An 18,780-nucleotide genomic window follows, 5' to 3' on the forward strand; every position below is an offset into this window, starting at 1 on the left:
AAATGCAACAGAAACTGAATTATTAAAAAAACCCTCAACCTTCAAAAAAACCACAAAGGCCATTTAATTTACTCTCACTCCACATTCACACTGTGAATGCACTGCAGGCTCTCCTGCATCAGTACCAAGGTGCTCACAGTGCAAGTCTCATGATGCAGGTTAAGCAAATAGTGTCTCTCTATCCCAAGAATTAGGAACAAGGTACAAGCAGCTAGGGATTTCACAGGGATATGGACTGTGGTTGTAGGACAGAACATCTCAAAGAATCCAGAGCCTGAGGCAAAACATCAAACATCCTAGCGAGCATACCAGAACTCTGTATAAATATGTTCTATTGTTAAGATCCATGTATAAGTTTCCAGCCAGCAAACGGGCTTGTCAGCTCCCATCTGTGGGATATGCATAGCTCTGAGAACGAATATCTCACTGGGTATTTGCCTTCAGTGATCTAAGGCCTGAAAAGTAGGATTGCATAGGAGTGTCCATGGCAATGACTTGAGAAGAACATAATTTAGCTTTGTGTAAATGAGGGACAGCTAAATTTACTATTTTACTTGAAAACAGTAGTGCTAACCACTGTTGTTAAATTAACACACAAAATTAAACAGAAAGTACTTGCAGTTGCATATGTGTACCAACTGTTTTTCTTCCTTTCCACATTTCTCATCTCTCCTCCTTTGAGTAACTCTGTAAGCTTGTCAGGGCAAGGAGAGATGCTGCCTGTGTTTTCTTTTTCGGCCTCTAGTACAATGAATCCTAAAAATGGATGCTACTTATTTAAAAAAAAAATGTGAACAAAGCAACACAGCTTCAAAAGTTTCCTTTTACTCTTACCTGGTCATCAGTGCTTAGAAACAAACATTCTTCCTGTCCACTACTCTCCTGTGAAAGACCACAGTATCTATAGTTACTGGAGGAGAGTGCTTCAGTCATCTGTGCTCCAATCCTTCCCATGCTTTACTTCTCATCTTGCCCCAAAAAGCAAGGGGCTGTTTTCTCACAGGATACCAGAACCAAGATTTCTCTCCCTCCAAAGGCAGCTACTGAAATTCTCTCCTGTCACTCAGATGCTTGTAATACCTTAAAACAACCAAATACCAAAATCACATCTGAAATGAAAGGGCTAAAAAGTCACTTCTGGTCAGCTTCTAGCCAACTTGCCAGGACTTCCTTAGTGCAAGGGAAGTGATGAGGCTGCAAGTGTAGCCCTAAGAACTGGTGTCAGAGAGCACAGGATGAGGTTTTTTTAAATAAGAGCTACCAGCTTCCCCCCCAACCATCTTTTCCTCTTCGTTGTAGGTCTTCCTGTCAAAGGAAAGCATATCAGGCAGGTGGTACACACGACCACAGTAACACTGCAAAACTTTCACCAAGACAACAGAAATAGCATCAGAAACAGCACATCAACTTCCTCCAAAATATCCATGATTTTCTAACAGCACTCAGAAGCAAACACCATGCTAATTGCCCATTCTAAGAACAGAATAGCACGAGGGAGCAAGAGGGGAAGGATTCTATGAAGCAAGAATCTTTCCTACTCCTTTCCTAAACCATGCCCACTTACATGAAGCAATCTCACACAAATAAGATGTATTGTTGGCTGATCTTGCTGGGCTGTTTTTTCTTAGCAATTTGGAAATCAAATTTATTACAGAAAAGACTATTTTTGGCTAGAGGTGGTTTAAAAGCTTTCCTCCTTACAATCCATTTCCCTCTTCAGCTCAGTGGAGCAGCATGAATTTGTAGCTAAAAAATTTTGGGTGTAATTCTGAAAGGAACAGACAAACAAGAGAAAGTCCAACTTCAAGAAGATTTCCTCTTAGGATAGCTACTTATTGTATATAATTTTTCCAGCTGTGCAAAGGTGGTCTAAGCAAACAGACCATGTTGCTGAAGAAAGGGAAGCAGCTCAACACTGACTCCACTGGGACAGAGCTCTTCCCAAGGCAGGGGGTTGTGTGAGGAGTCCAAGCCCTAGAAACTCCTGTGATACACAACATAAAGCAGCAAGAACCAGGACCTGAAACACTGTTGACAGATGGATATCTCTGAGAGTTAATCTCAAGAATCCACTGAGGTACATACTTGAGTACTCTGGAGAAAGCATTCAGCCTGGAGAAGAAGAGGCTCTAAGAAGATCTTTAAAACCATCCAGTACCTGGAAGTACCTGAAGAGGGACTACAAAAAAGCTACGGAGGGCCTTTATACAAAGGTGCATATCAAAAGAACAGGTGAATCAGTTTCAAACTGAGAAGGGTAGATTTAGGTTAGATCTTGGGAAGAAATTCCTTAATGTGAGGATGGTGAGACACTGGCACGGGTTACCCAGAGAAGTTGTGGCTGCCCTCTCCCTGCAAGTGTTCAAGGCCAGGTTGGATGGGGCTTGGAGAAACCTGGTCTAGTGAGAGGTGTCCCTGTCCATGCAGGGTTGTTGTAACTGGATGATCTTTAAGGTCTCCTTCCAACCCAATCCATTCTGTGAGAAGTCGTCAGAGGATCAACATATTTTGCAGGTACATGCCAGGCCATTATCTGCTAGTGCTTCATCTATAAACTACTTAGCAATACAAAAGTATTCCTCCTGTTTTCCAATGTCGCAGAACATCATCATACTAAACGGAGCAGAAATAAGAAAACAAAGATTTTTTCCTTTGCAGCTGCTGAGTGATATGTGACTGAAAGGTGATGAAATCAGAGCAGAAAAGCTCTGGTTACAGGAAAATGGCACATTAGGAAAAAAATTATTGGAACATTCAAGAGAGGATGAATCAAAATAAAACCCAAACCGAATATTTCCTATAAATCAAAGATTTAAAAATACTAAACAATAAGATACTTGATTATGAAGAAAACTAAAACACATGCAAAAATAAAAGGGCCGGATCAACTAGATGGTCTACTTTGAGAAGGTAGTATTAGATGCACTGTCAACTCTGGACAAGATCAATGCTCTCCATTTTTTGTTAGATGTAAATTAAACACATTGCTAAGAAAAATGGCACAACCTTGGAATAAACACAAAAGAGTAACAAGATGGAGCGAAATCCAGAAAAACTGAAGCAGACTAACAAATAAACAGTTTAAGCTATTTGAGGGTAGTCATGATGACCAGCAACACACAACCTTCTGGGTATTCTTGTCTGTCTTGGTGTTTTAAACATAAAAGCTCCAGTTCATTAAATGCATTCTCATATTTGATACACTGTTATGGTCTAAAAGTTGACACTATAAATAGCACTAAGGAGCTTCACATTAATGTCTTCTTGATTTCTGTATCAATTTACTTGATTCCAACAGTCAAGCGCATGTCCTCTGGACCTCAAGACTGAAAGGAGTTTTTAGGAGGGTTATTCCTAACGAGATGTTTGACAGGGTTAAAAAACTCTGACAGGTTTTGTGTTAAAAAATTAAAATAGTTAAAATATAATGGATAACTGTAGATATACATAAATAAAGGATAAAACATTCACAAATGTTTAGCAGCTTTCTTAGGAAAAGCAAGTATCTGGGTAAAAAAAGAAAAAAAATAGATTAGGGAAATGTAAAAAAAAAAAAAAAGAAAATATACTCCTCTAATCCATACTGGCATGCTAGGAAAACTTAAAGACAATTTGGAACAAACTTCACAACTCTTACAATTAGGAAATACATGAGGAATAACATCATGAATAAGTCTTCAAATTAGCAAGTGACCAAGAAGTATATGCTTTGCCAATTTCAGTTCAAATCAAAATACTTCACGATACAAGCATATTTTTAGTACTTTCACAAATAAATGAGTTCTTTCGAATAGGATTCTCCACTCACTTTCTTGTTTTTTTTTTCCTCTGCAGTGTCAGAAACAGCCATTTCACAAGATCACTTTTGCAAATAAAAGGGATAATTAGCATGTAATCTTGTATGAAATTAGAATGTTGGAAAAAAGAACAACAATCTTTTAAATACGATTCCTGGAAAAGCCTAGGGTTTGTTTTGTTTTTCTTTTTTTTTTTAATTCGCTTTAACGACTATCTGACAAACTACTGCCCTAACCTGATGACACACTTATTTACTATATTTTCTTTTGCCTGTTATTCAGTTGTTGGCAGTAATACAACTTCATTTAGCAATAGCTTGGACCCCTCAGTAAGGGAATGTGTACATAGTAGCTCTCTAATCTTGCTGCCCAGCTGCTAAGACAGTCACATGAGTCACTTGCTGCCTTTAGAGCAACACACACCACTTGCTGAAATTAGAGACATTCTCAGTTTCTGCACTGACCATATATATAAATTGAGTAATATCCTATCCTAATCACACACAAAACTCTCTAGGTATTTTGTTTGTGTTTTGTTTTGTTTTGTTTTTTTAATTTAAACTGGTGAGCCAAAGAACATATTTTTCACTAATGCAGCTAACAACACAGCTCCACAAAGCAAATTATGTCCTGGTTTTCAGCAGTTTCATTTTCATGCCAGTTACGCTAGCTTCAGGAATTAGTTTGAATGTAGGTAACCTCATTTAATTGCTCAGTGAAAATCCAGCCTTGGAAGAATGAAGAAGTCTATATGCCAGGACAATTCAGTGTACAGCTCTGGAACAAAACACTTTACAACAAGAATTCTTCCTTTATCAGGATTTTAAACTGTGACTGTTAGGAACACCACCTTATTCAACAGTCTACTGAAAAACAATTTACAGAAAGAGTAGCACTGTTACTTCCATGCAGCACTTTGGTCTGCTGATATATAATACTCCTTGTAGATTATTTACTAGCATAATCTGTAAGCACTATGTAGGAAGTACTATCACATACAAACAGTACACAGCCTTACAGCAAAACCCTATGAGGATAATCTTTGGACTGTCACTGCATCCTCAGCGTCAGCCCTATGATGTTTCACATTACTGCCTTCTTTACCATATTTTTGTTGCATCTTTTTATGGCACTGTTCTTTGAAGATGGTTGTAAATGGAAGTGATCAACAACACAATGTATTATGTTCTGGTCATTCACGTTACAGACTAGCAGCATAACAAAACCCCCACAGAATCATACTTCAAGATACAAGGCAAATGCCACCAAAACTGAGGAGTCTTTTAGATTATATGAGAAATACTTTCCTAGTTAAACAATATAGTGGCCCACATTGCAAAAGGTGTTTCAGTGTGCCTACAGAAGAAAGCTGAATGTCAAACCTTGCTTAACTCCTAAGTTCATGTACAGCCAAGCTTGTCTTAAAATAGTCTTAGAAGACTTCTTGCCAGTAGGAAATCACAGTAGGCAATGCCCCAGGTCACCAGTCAAGCAGCAGCACATTTTCAAGTTAAATACTGTAATCTCTCAGATAATATTAAATAGAGCTCCATACCGATTCAGAACAGAGTATCAAGTAATAATCAAGTAGTAACAACTAAATTTTTCACTCATGTATCATTCTGAATTAACATTTGTAAAGAAGGAAAAAGAAAATGCTTATTGCTAAGATGTTTCAACAAACTTTGCACTGTAATTCAACTAACTACAAGCAACTCCTTTTACTGGTATTTAATACCAGGCTGAAGCACCTCTCCTATGAAGACAGGCTGAGAAAGTTGGGGTTGTTCAGCCTGTAAAAGAGAAGGCTTTGGGAAGACTTTATAGAAGCCTTACAATACCTGAAGGGGGCCCACAGGAAACCTGGTGTGGGACTTTTTACATGGGCATGTAGTGATAGGATGAGGGGTAACAGTTTTAAACTGGAAGAGAGTAGATTTAGGTTAGAGGTTAGGAAGAAACTCCTCACTGTGAGGGTGGTGAGACACTGGCACAGGTTGCCCAGGGAAGCTGAGTCTGCCCCCTCACTGGAAGTGTTCAGGGCCAGGTTGGGTGGGACTTGGAGCAACCTGGTCTAGTGGAAGGTGTCCCTGCCCATGGTAGGGGTGTTGGAACAAGATAATGTTTTAAGTTCCCTTCCCACCCAAACCATTCTATGAACACCTAAAAAATTCTAGTCATTGATGTACAGAGTGGCAGCCAACATACAATCAAATTTCAGACTAGTACATATGTACTGCTCTTACACATAACATAAAATTTCTGAAGTCAAAAGATAAAGCTGAACGATATTTTTGTTATATTTTTTTCTCTTTACAGAATTTTCTACTAAGTATTGCTGTTTCCCATGTTTGTGTGACTCTCTACACAGAGACAGTACACAATTACAAAAACTGAAATAGGAAAATACAACTTCAGAAAATAAAGTGTCAGAGGAATATGGCACGAGATTAGCAATTGAAATCACTAATCCAGATGAAACTCAGAGTCTCAATCCAGCTGGCAAAAATTCTCATCCCCCTTTACTCCATCTTTCCCATAATCAGTATAGCATTCCATTCAGGTATTTGCCTATCACAACATAATATGGTACACTAAAATTAGGAACTGTTAGCCCCACACACACTGAGAAAAGGTTTCAGCATCTGCTGCCATTCTTAATCAACAATTTGTCTTGAATAACTAGAATGCCTTAAAGCAGGCCAAACCATGTGGACATACAAAACAATTACTGGAAAAAAGGCTGCAATTTGACAAAGCATGTATTATGCATTCTATTAAAGAAGGCACTCTCTTTCTTCAAGTTCGTGGGTATATTTCTGTGAAAACCTGAAACCTTTCAGATGGACTCTAGTAAGCGGAAGCTGCCTGAAATAAAAACATTGCCTACAGAACAATGCATGATGGTTTATTAGATTAGCATGTTAGAAGTATAATCTCTTTCGACACAGCTATTTTTAAGTGGTCTTAAAAAAAAGTATAAAATGCTAATTCTGTTTTCAATAAACATAACTTTTCATCTGCTGAGTCAGAGGTGTTAAGTGTAATAATAACAGCAGGAGTACAATGCTATTTGCAGTTGTTTGATGGAAGAAGCACAAGCACAATTTCATGCAAATAACAAGAAAAAAATAATCACAAAGCAGAATTCAATTAAAGGCAAATACACAAGGGGGAAGCTATAATTCTGACAAAATAAAACACTTGTTTTCGTAGGTACAATACACATTACTAGAAAGTCAACTTCAAACCCATGTACCATTTACATTCAGGTTTTATAATAAACACTTCCAACACTGGACTAAAATAATGTGCTACCAAGTCAGTCATATCACTTTTCTATGTATCAGATTTCATTCTGAATTCAAACCCACAAAACCAACAAACTCCCTAACCTTCGAAAGCAAGTTCTCATACACTGAATGTAGAAGAGCTTTGTATTTGCACAGCTCCCAGAAACAATCATGGCAGTTTCTGAATACCTATGCATGTCTAGGTAACTAACCTTTTTACCTAAAAAAAATAAAAAAATAAAAAAATAAAAAAATAAAAAAAATAGTTGTGGATGTCCATAGAGACAACATAATTTTTTTTGCTTTCATCAAGTTCTGATGGCTTTGTTACTGAAAACTATATTCTTCTACAACTACATTATTATTTTCATAAATATAATACAATAACACATATTGCTGAGATCCAAGATATTGCTAAATCAATCTCCCATAACATTTAAATATTATTTACTTGATTGAAAAACGTAATCAGATTAGTATAGCGGTTATTTTTTCTTTGCTTTGAAGACAGTTAAATTTTCTTCCAAGATCTTTGCTAAAAGCATTTTTGTCCTTTTTGAGCACTCTAACTTAATATGCGGTTACATTAATTGTCCTTTCAAGTTAACAGACTTGTAAAAATCATCCTGAAGTGTTCACTTCTGATACTGCAGGAAAAAAAATGAAAATGTGAGTGAATGAAGAAAGAAACTTCTTCCAAATATTTATTTGTAAAAGCCAGAGTAAAGCAGTTCCCTGTTCACACTGTAGAAAGAGACCACAGTAGATCTGCTCCTTCCACATTCAAGACATTGCAGTTCCATCATTAAGAAGCATCCCCTGCTGAGAAGCACATGACTGCTGTTCCATGATGTACCCTCAATGATTACCAGTTTCCCAGTGATATTAAAATAATAATGGTTTTAACCTATAAAAATCCCCTGAACAGCTCACTTCTTGACAACCTGAAAGATCACTCCTTTTAATAAATGCCACCTGAAACAATCTGAAATGCATGTTATAATAAAAAATAATAAAACAAACAAACAAAACACAGATGAGGAAACACCACTCATTCACTGAAAAGCATTTCAGTTACCACAGTTCTCTATTTCTGAGATAAGCTTAAAATGTTAACATTACAGATGATAGTTACTCCTGTACATTTATGTATTATCTACTCAGAATTCGATACGTGGAAATGATGATATTTGGAAAGCATGAAGTAGAGGCTGAATATCTTGAACATCACAGTAAAAAGAACTGTCAGCATCCAACTGGATTTTAATACGCTTTGCCAGAGGAATCCAGAACATGTATTTTTATTGACTGTTTGTTCAATTTAATTTGTTTTGATTTATAGCAAAACATGGCTGAAGAAGGCAAGGAAACTTTCAAATAACCTGGTCAAAATCAGTCAGGAAAAAAAAGTCTCCCTCTTCCATCTATTAATTCTATGGTTCAGGTCATTTAATAACTTTGGCAGCCACTACACCATGCACAAAAATATCAAGATCCAGACTTGCCAAACAACTGATGAATGCAACAAGTGAAGGGGAAAAAATGAATAATTTTTTATCTCTACATAACCCATCTAAAAATACCTGAAATAAGAAGACAGAATATTTAGTGTTCAGGCCTGTGCTCTGCCATGGACAGGACAAGGAGGGAGTACACACTGATTACATATTGTCTCAGAGGTACCCGAACACAAAATTCCATTCTGACTTTATAAACTTTTACTTAGTAACAGTTCGTTCCTAAGAGGGCTACAAATACATTATGATCTTCATCTAATAGATCTCTTACCTTCCTACAATGGCCTAAGTTACAAAAAGTTTCCAGATAAATATATACACACAGACATGGATAAATAATCTTCAAAGCACTGCTGGCAGCAAAAGCAATGGCAATTTTTTACTAATATTTGTGAAGGAAAAATTAACAAATCAGCTAAGCTCTGTCTTCTTCAAACTCTGAGTCTCAGTATCTCAATGAAACAAATGCTGTTTAAGTACTATTTCACCTAACAGCAAACACTTGCAATATGACAGGAAATTTCTGCCTGCCTTTAAGCTTTTTTGCCTACAGAAAACCTCTATGCAAAAACTACCACCAAGTACCCAGGTACCTCCTTTATAATAAAAGTCAGATGCTTAGCAGAAAGGATTATCTGACTTTCAACATCAGTTTCACTAAAACTATGACAGGACTAGGAGAGATTCAGGGCATTCATGAAATCTTTGAGGGTTTGCTCAGAGATGAGACTTTCTATTGCTTGATTACTGATGAAAACTGGAACAAACAGCACCATACTCAAGTACTTATTCAGACAAGACCTTTAGGGAATTCAATCACCCTAATGAAGAATTTTGGAGTTCATCTCGAGATAGCTGAATATATTAGCAGTTTCGAGGTTGCAACATTACTGTGCAACTGAAATCACCAAGTCACAGGATTTAAATACTTTGAGAGACTGAGGAGCAGTAATTTAAGTCATCAGAGCCCCTTCCTGACCACACTTCCAGTATCCCATCTCCCCTTATGTTCAATATTTTTATTAGGCAAACTAAGGAAAAACAGAAAATAATAATACATATTCAACCTCCCCAAATTAAAGCACCTTTCCACTCCAATCAAATGAACAAGTAATTAACACAGTTAAAAACCACTTAAATGAACTTCCCTTTCAGTACAAATATTTAAGTATAATGAAGAGTAAGAAGTTTGTTTTACATGATGCATAGATAAAAACTGTACTAGAATTCAAAATGTATTGCTCAAGATAGACTAAACTTACTTGTTCTTAAATATTATGAAGTAGTCAAGCTTTCAAAGGTAAAATAGCTGTATAGTACAGGGGAGACTTTTAAGCCAATTTTTTTTTCCCTGAGAAACTCATTTCATAGTTTATCATTTCTAGAACTGTAATCTAGATTTCTGTTTGCCTTTTACAGCAGTTGATGCTAGGAGTGTGTTTGAGTATTTCTTATGAGAAATAATGATACCACATATCTGATTAATGCTACAAGGCTACAAAATCTGGCATTTTTTCTCATAGGCTAGTTTAACATTCATCCATTTGGGACCATTCCCATCATGCAAATACCACTATTGTTAAGTTTCTCGTGTTATTCTACACCCAGTTTTTATACTTGTAGCATCACAAGCCAATTCCACAGTACTCCTCAGCACAATTTTTCTAGTACAAAAATGTACAACAGCAACACTTAATGGGACAAAAGTTCATTTTGAGAGAATTAAAAAGTTCTAAATAAGTAAAAGAACTGCTGGATTCAGGAAAGGGTGTATCCAGCAGAAAAGGGTACATGTGTAGCTAAGACAAAACCCCTTTAAAATTACAATTGGGAATACATTACATTTTACAAGTAATGAGAAATTAAACAAGTTTGATATAAATATTTCATATATACTTTTTAAAGCTATTTCATCACATATTAAAAATAGCCTGAATAATTAGGATAATTAGCATATTATGATCTTAGTAACTTTTTAAACAACAAATAATGTAACTTTGTTGTTCAGGACTACAGCTGATTTCATTGTACTGCTATGCTTATAACAGTATTTAAACACCATTTAAAATAGCATGTAACAACACCATCCTTTGACATATGCAATAATATTTTTATTACTTTTTCTGAAACTGATTAAAATATAGCCATAAGCTATATGTTTGTGCTGGGGTATAATTAGAAGTGGTTTAGTCTAAACACAATCCCAGTATTCAAAAGAATCAAAGAAAACTGTCAAATCACAGGAAAAACCCCAAAACCTGCAGATCCACATTAACTGGCATTTAAAATGATCAGCTATGCCTAAACTCTTTGCTAGAGCTACATGGTTCACCGTTTCTGTAGTGTCCTAGATGAAACAAATAATGTGGGTATTGACCACAATAACTTCCAGTGAACAAAATAGGCTTAAGCAATGGCTATGTTTAGGTTTTAAACAAAGCACAAAACCCTGACAGGATTTTACATTTAGTTTATTTAATTTAGTACTCACTCTTCCTAAAGCACTTGTGAGGAGAAGAGCACCAGTAACTGATAATAGGTATCTAACACCAGAAATTTATGCCTTTGTAGTGTTATCATCTTAAGAAAACGTAAGAACAGCTGAAGGCAATTTCTCCTTTTACATATTTATATTGTCTATACTTCCATGTGATTAATACAGTATTACTATTAAGCCTTGCACATAAGCTGTACTAAATGCACAATTAGTATAAATGAAAATTCCACAAGTGACAGTAAGAGTTGGAAGAAATTTAACATTTACAAGTTTGTAAATGTTTTATTACTAACTATACAGGCTTGATTGAAATTTAATAGTAAGCTGCCACAATCTCTCTTTCTGCCTTTTCTTCAAAAAGGTCTCTTTTAAAAAAAAAAAATTCCTATATAACAACTGATTCAAAAGAGATTACATTTTCCCTAAAGAGCCAGATGTTTCCTTAAAAAGTGTGTTTGTGTATCTGTATTACATATAAACGTAACATATATGATAAATACATATACTACACAATAAACAGTTTTATTAGAAGTGACAAGGACTTGGGATAGTAAAATCTTATTTGCATACCCAGGGTCTTTCTGCTGTTCAAACGTTTTCTGTAATGAGATCTCATTAATTCAGAAACAGATGATTTGCAGGGCTTTTTAAAGAACTAATGTACTAGTAAATCTGATATCCTGTAGTATACAAATGCATACTCAATAAATGAAGAGGAAAGATAAGCTTCTGAAATTCTCCTTGCTTTTTGATTCCCTGACAATTCACTGTAAATGTGCATAAGACAAGATCAACCTCCTACATTTTATTTCATGAGAAACACTTCAGATTTGGCAGTCTCCGAAGTGTAATGTGACCCAGAACACAGAGAAAAGCTTTTAGGGTGAAAGTCAGTGATATACAGTGTCAGGCTACCAGGTAAATTACCTGCACAATACATAAGTAACTGGATGCACAAACTGCATGGTTAAATTATGTCAAATAAAGTATTATTACAGCAATATAGAAGAGATTATTATTAGTTATCCTAACTTTAGTGAAAAAACAACTTTGACAAATAATTCCCTTTAAACACTTTCTAATCTGATTTCTAGGGATATTCTCATTTGAGAGAGGAATTTAGCACATTAAGTGCAAAAGAAGATTATAGCAATTCAGTTTACTGTAATAAGACACTTTTTGCATTTTTCCAAGTTCCTTTACATAGCTACTTCTTAATTGCATCTGATGGCAATTCTAGGTTTTACTTTCCTGATTCCCACTTGATTTCTCAAAGCTGATTTGAGCTATTTTACTTCTGAATTTTGAGTTAGTGTTCTGTATATTACAGCCACACTTATCTACATTAATTTATTTTATCTGTCTCATTTTTTGGTTTTATACTAGTTTAGCCCGGGTTTTGGTGTCTTTTTTGTTGGTTCCCCACCCTCTTTAAATAAATAAAATTAATTTAAGCACATTGGGCCATATTCTACTGTCTTCATTGCCCCTTGTAGGTCTACCAAAAATGCTAGGGTTGAGTATGTGTAAAATATAGCCCGTCGCTCCAGCCATGTATCTAAATGTCTCTGACATGGTATCTCTACACTCTGGACAGACAGTGAATTAGGAAATGGACAGAAGTTATTAAAAGATAATAGAAACTGCTTTATTCCTCCAACATGAGTATAACTATATAAACTTTCCCACTCTTTATGGTCAACTTTGTACTCATATAGTTTTCTCAAAAGCCTGCTATGTACAGAGGTTACTTTTAATGCCACGATCCTACATTAACTGTTCAAAAGACATATAGGGTCCATTTAAAAATTACCAATTTTAATATATTATATGAGAAGGCCCCATCTTTTCTAACTGCTATCAAAAAACTATTTCAAAAAAGCATGTTGTATCTTGTCAGAATTTAAAGAACCCTGCAAATTCTATTAATTTCTGCTAATTTGTCCTTCTAAGATGAGACAGTAACAGGTGAACACTTATACTGAACTAGACAAAAAATACTTTAACAAGTCAATCTAAATAAAACTGAACTTGTAGCAATGGTGACCAGTTCTGTTCAGTATTAGGTCTTCCAAGCTTACACAAAACTAGAATTTTTTGTATGTGATGTTTGGTGTACAAATATTCATTTAAAATGTACTAGTAACTGTAATCTAATAATTTTCTGATAAAGGATCACAATATTCCTTGAAAAAAAAAAAAAAAAAAAAAAACAGCTGTATAAGTGATTCTATTGAGAGTTAATAAATATTTTACATTATTGTTACAATTTTAAAATCAATATTAATTTAATTAAATCCTAGATGCGATTTTAGCAGGAAAAATACACAACTCTATGACCAAAATGCTCAAATAAAGGCAAAAAAAAAATCCTCTGCACTTCAGAAATTTAGACATTTTACATTTGGTCAATACAAAATGTTACTTTGTTCTAATATTTTAACTATTTTAAATAGTTTTTTAAGGCTACCTAAACATTTGGTAATTGGTTAAAGATGCTTAACAGTTCAGTGGATAGGTATTGCACATTTCTCTCAAAAGCATGGCAAGCTAAATCCCCACTAGTAGCAGACATTTGGAGAATAACTCCTTGAAAGCAAGTGTTCTCCCACTTCGGAGGTGGCTGTTAGTTCTTTTTTACTCTACACTGTTTTGAGAATGGTCTAATTGCTCTAATATATTTCACATTTTCTGGAATATATCCCCTTGGCTAACAGATAAAGTCAATCAAGAACCGTTCCAAAAGGTTATTTGCTGACAAAAACTGGTTACAGAGATGTGAGAAGTTAAAGATCTTTTGGTTTAGACTATGAAATAAAACATCTCTTTTAACAAAATAACCTTGAACACTTACAAACACTGGTTTATTTAGAACATGAGCAGTGCCCACTTTAACCCATTAATTTTAAAATGCACACACTATTCTGACCCTGAAAGGAGGAGACTTAAGGGCACCATTTTGACTGACTAGCTGCTGCGATGGACGACCATTAGAAGTGGCTGCACTTTGTATGCATTGCCTTTTGGAATTACACAAATTTCTTGCAACTTTCTTAATTTAAATTCTACATAAACTACTGTTTGGGGATAAATATTAAATGAAAAATACACATCAAGAGACACACTTAAACAAAGCATTCAAGAAAAGTTGAATACATGTCAATTTAGATTTCTGTATTTGCTGTTCTGCTGTAGAATACCATAGTTATTAACTTTTAACTTTTTAATCCAATTGAATAGGATTGCTGAATATCTAGGAAGGATTTTAATACATTTACAGTTCCCCAGTTTATCTACCAAAAGTAGGGTAACCTTACCAACAACAGCCCATAGTATTTGTTTCCTCAGGTGCTTTCATTTTAGAAAATCTCTACAAAATCATACTTAATCATGGATAGAACCAGAGCAACATTTAGTGGAGAATCTTAACTCTTAGAAGCAGGGAAGCTTTGAAAGTTACTTCTGCTTTCATGAAACACCACAATATTTCCATAGGAAGAATTCAGTTTTTTATAGTAATAAATTAAGTGATTTTGTAAAAAACAATCCTAAACAACATTTATCTTCTGCTTTTACTATCATCATCTGGATTACACCTTAAAATTAAACCCAGTTTAGAAGACTAATAAATTCTGTGAAAACATCCTCTCCTCTCCCTCCTCCTTATGTCCTGAATTTTGTACTATGGTTGGATACACTGAATTTACTTTGTAATACATAACTAAGTCAAGATACTCCACAACATGTCCTTCTTTCATGTTGTTATTACCAGTGCTTGTACTGATTTTCAGCACTTCAGTATTAATGATTTAAAAGTTCTCAATTAGGTAAAAATGTACTAACACAATGAACACTTTATACTGATGGTCACAGACATAGTATTTGAAGAGTTCTTAAATACTGTTTTCAGTATCATTAACTAATTTTTAAAGTTAGTTCTGTATATCTCCTACTAGCTATCTACTCTGGTACATTAAAAACACCAACACATGGTATACTGCTATTAATTTATCAAATTTCTACACATTTCAGAATAATGTTACTTTAGTCAATAAAAAGAACAGATCAGGGTAAGAAATATTTGGAAAGGAACTTTAAAGTATGAATTCTTGGTAACTATAAAAGATATCTCTAAACCATAAAAGACTGTTTTGGAAAAATGTTCATTTGATTCCTTTATACAAACTGATTAATCTTTCTTCTTTAATGAGCTGCTTTTTTTTTTTTTTTTTTTTTTTTCTTTTCTCTTCCCCTAACCTAAGAGTAGTCAATGTGATTAAATTTTCACAACTGTGAGTCACTGGAAAACTTTAAGATTTCTTCCAAAAATCTCAAACCACAAGACTATCCTAGTCAACAACTACTGTGCAACAGCTTCTTTGGTCACATTTGCAGAAAAGGTACAGATCATTTGTGAACACATGATATTCAATACAGAAGGCTATATCAACTGATATTCAACTTCCACAAGTTCAAAGAAAACATTTGCTAAAAGAGCTTTCCCTCAAGTTCAGCACCCCATCTTTCCTCTTGAGAAACACATACCTGTGTGCAATTTTTCATCTAGAATTAAATACAAAGACTACAAAAACAAGCCATGTGTAGAGGAAACACTGTAATTCCTCAGAAAGATATCAAATTGCCATGTTAAGAAGCAATGTTAATTTTTTTAATAGGATACTTCACTGAAAATTAAAATACACAGGAGATAATAGAGACAAGCAGAGCATTTCATATCAATGCAGTTGAACATTTACAAGTTAAAAATTTAGTAAAAACTGTATCAGCTAGAAACAATGTTAAAGCATGTGTGCACACACATATATATGAAACTAGATCTCGGTTAGGATGATTTTTCTTTTTTTAAACAAAGCCAAAGGCAATTCCTCCAAGTGATGTTATAATGACACAGCTAAGGTCTACTTGTAAGAAGCCCCTAGTCTGGCCAATTAAAACCTACAGTTATTTTCACTGCTTTCAAAACCTTTTGGGTCTGTTCAGAAGATTTAAGTATATAACAATCTCTACAATACTTTTCAACAAACTCAGGTGTCCTCAACAAAACTGAATTTATACAAGGTAAAAATAATGAACTTCACAACTTGCACAAAATGTCTGTGCAACTGTCCCATGCACCTAGGTCTCCTTCCAGGGAACTCATAGCTAGCAGAACAGCACAAGGTTTTAATACTAAACAACCTGACACTATTTCATTTCTGCAGCACTCATTCCAAAAAAACGCCCTTCCAAACACAGCATTTTAATTAACACACCAAGAAAACTCCCCCCAAGACCTGCTACACACAAAAGAATTGTTTTGATCCAAACGAATCTGCATGTTTTCTCATATTATCCTGCCTTAATTTATCAGACCAGAGTACATGTGATACATTTCCATTAAAAAAAAAAAAACGAACCATCCCTCTGCCAAAGGCAGAGGTGCTGCAGAGGTGATGATAACCCTAGGAAAAGAGAAGCTGTCCCTTTAAAATGCCCTGCTATGTCCCTGATCCCACGTGGAACCAACATCAGCAGCACTTTCGCATTAACTTCAATGTGAGGCGAGATGAGGCATCACTATTTCATATAAATAAAACGAGGAGACTTAAAAGACACTCTTCGTAGGGGACAAACAGGTGAACTGAACGTGCCAGGGAAACCAGCAACCACCCGCAGAAGAGGTGCCCAGCCCCTGAGCCCTCTCTGCTTTCCCTATGGAGCATTACCTCAATCCCACACTACTCTGAGGAATCCACTTTTAATAGAGGAGGGGAGTCACCAAGAAAACTTGAAATTCAAAGGCAACGAAAACGCACTTTATAAACCGGAAAGGTTTACTCTTTGCCTCACACATCCTAATTAGATCAGGAAAGTGACACTACAAAGGCATTACATTCCGGTCCGAAAAAAAAAAAAAAAAAAAAAAAAAAAAAGGAAAAGAAAAAGAAAAATTAAAAAAAAAAAAAAGAGACAGAGGAGGAAGAGAAAGGAGCCCCCATCTCCACAACCCCCCCAAACATACAAAAAAGCATTAAAAAAGGAAGTTATAAAGCAGCACATACAGCAATTATCTTATCTAGGATCACTCCACATTACCCCCAAGTTATGCACTTTCTGCACTATCATCTCCCCCTACCTCTCTCCTGAAAGGGATTTTCACGTTTTCTCATTGTCGGTGGCGAGTTGTAAGAGGCTTTTGCCTTTCCAAAGAATTCATCAACAAAAAAAAAATAATAAATATTAACTCCTTGCTCCCTGAAACCTTAAAACGGTCTCGGGAAGACAGGGGTTTTATTCTGCTACCTTGAGGAAAAAAAGGGGGAGCAGCCCCGATTTTTAGATATTTTTTGGCAATTTTTTCTGATTTTTATTTTGTTATATGCCTCAGTTCTCCCTCCATTTTGGTTGTTTATGATACTGACAACAAGCTGTCCCTGCTCTCTCTCTCTCTCTCTCCGGATCTCTCCTGCTTTCAGTTAGCAAACCCCCCTCCCCAAGGCAACACGACTCAGCACTTACTTGGGTTCACACTTTTCTCTAAACACACACCGATGGGGAAGGGAAAAGCTTCTGGGCCACTCCGAGGGGGAGAGCAGGCAAATTCGTTTCTTTATTACGAGAAAAAAAAACTTTTGTCCAAAAAACGACGGGAAAGGGGGGTCGAGTGCCCCAAAGTCACTCAGGATTCCCCCAAAGACGCAGCCGCCAGGTCTGGGGGACACCCCACGGGTAGCCGGGTCCACGGGGGAAATTTCTGTGCGAAATTCGGCCGGTTTGAGGCGGGGGGCGAATTTATATTAATTTTTTCCCTCATTTTTCGGCACCGCGGTCTCTAATGTCTTCCGCTCCCTCTCGCCGCTCTCGCCGCTGTCACTGTATTCACAGCACAGGCTCCGGAGAGGCGAGGAGGGGAGGGGGCGGCCGCGCAGCTCCTGCTCCCGCTCCTGCCCCTGCCCCGCGCCGCCGCGGCCCCGGCCCGCCACGGGGGTCGGCGGCGGGCACCCCGCGCCCTCCTGCCGTCCCCCGGGCAGACCGCTGCCTCGCCCGCTCGCTCGCGAACCAACATAGCGCCGCGGGGAGGGAGGGGAGGAGTGGAAGAAACTCCTGAGAGAGGTTTTTCTAAAAATCATCTCTTTCTCCCTCCAAGAGAGGGGAAGGGGGGCACCGCTCGCCTCGCCTCCCCTCCCGTGCTTTTTCCCTCCGGGGGGGTCCGACGCGGGGCGGCGGGGGGCTGTAGGAGATGGGGGGCGAGGGATGGAAGGGAGGGATGGTTAACACAAACTTTTCCTCACTGCTCGCTGCTTCCCTCTCCTCTCCCCCCTCCTTCTCCTCCTCCCCCTTCATAATTTAAATAACCCTGATATTTCCCTGCTAAACCCCGGCGCCTGTCCCCCAAACTCGCAGCAGACTCACCGCGGGAGCCTCAGCATCCCCTCTGCGCCCCGTTTCCACCCTTTACAGTGTTCTCCGATTTTTCTGTAATTTTTTCCCCATATTTCGGGCTGGACGCGGCGGGCCTGGAAATTGTTTGCTTTCCCGTCTTTCCAGCAGCCATTGTAGTGTATGCGCTGCGGTGCAGCCCAGCCTGCCGCACACGCCGCGCCCACACCGCCCGCCGCCCACACGCACCGCGGGTTGGACGCCTCCCCCCGTCAGTCAGGGCCTCGGCCGCGCCC

The 18,780-nt window shown here is 37.1% G+C and overlaps 1 protein-coding gene across 3 annotated transcripts in view; it reads right to left on the bottom strand.

Moving 5' to 3' along the window:
• The window catches only part of PLAG1 (PLAG1 zinc finger), a 47,300-nt gene extending 28,634 nt beyond the window's left edge, over nt 1-18,666 (bottom strand). For 2 of the 3 annotated variants that reach the window (XM_030446435.1, XM_030446433.1), the window contains exon 1: nt 18,518-18,666. The gene's annotated coding sequence lies outside the window, so the exon portion shown is untranslated. Of the gene's footprint in view, nt 1-17,623; nt 18,004-18,517 lie in introns of those variants that run through there. The other variant, XM_030446434.1, reaches the window with a different exon arrangement.
• Between the last annotated feature and the right edge of the window lie 114 nt (nt 18,667-18,780).

The sequence above is a fragment of the Calypte anna genome, chromosome 2 (assembly GCF_003957555.1).
Source record: "Calypte anna isolate BGI_N300 chromosome 2, bCalAnn1_v1.p, whole genome shotgun sequence".
Classification (NCBI taxonomy): domain Eukaryota; kingdom Metazoa; phylum Chordata; class Aves; order Apodiformes; family Trochilidae; genus Calypte; species Calypte anna.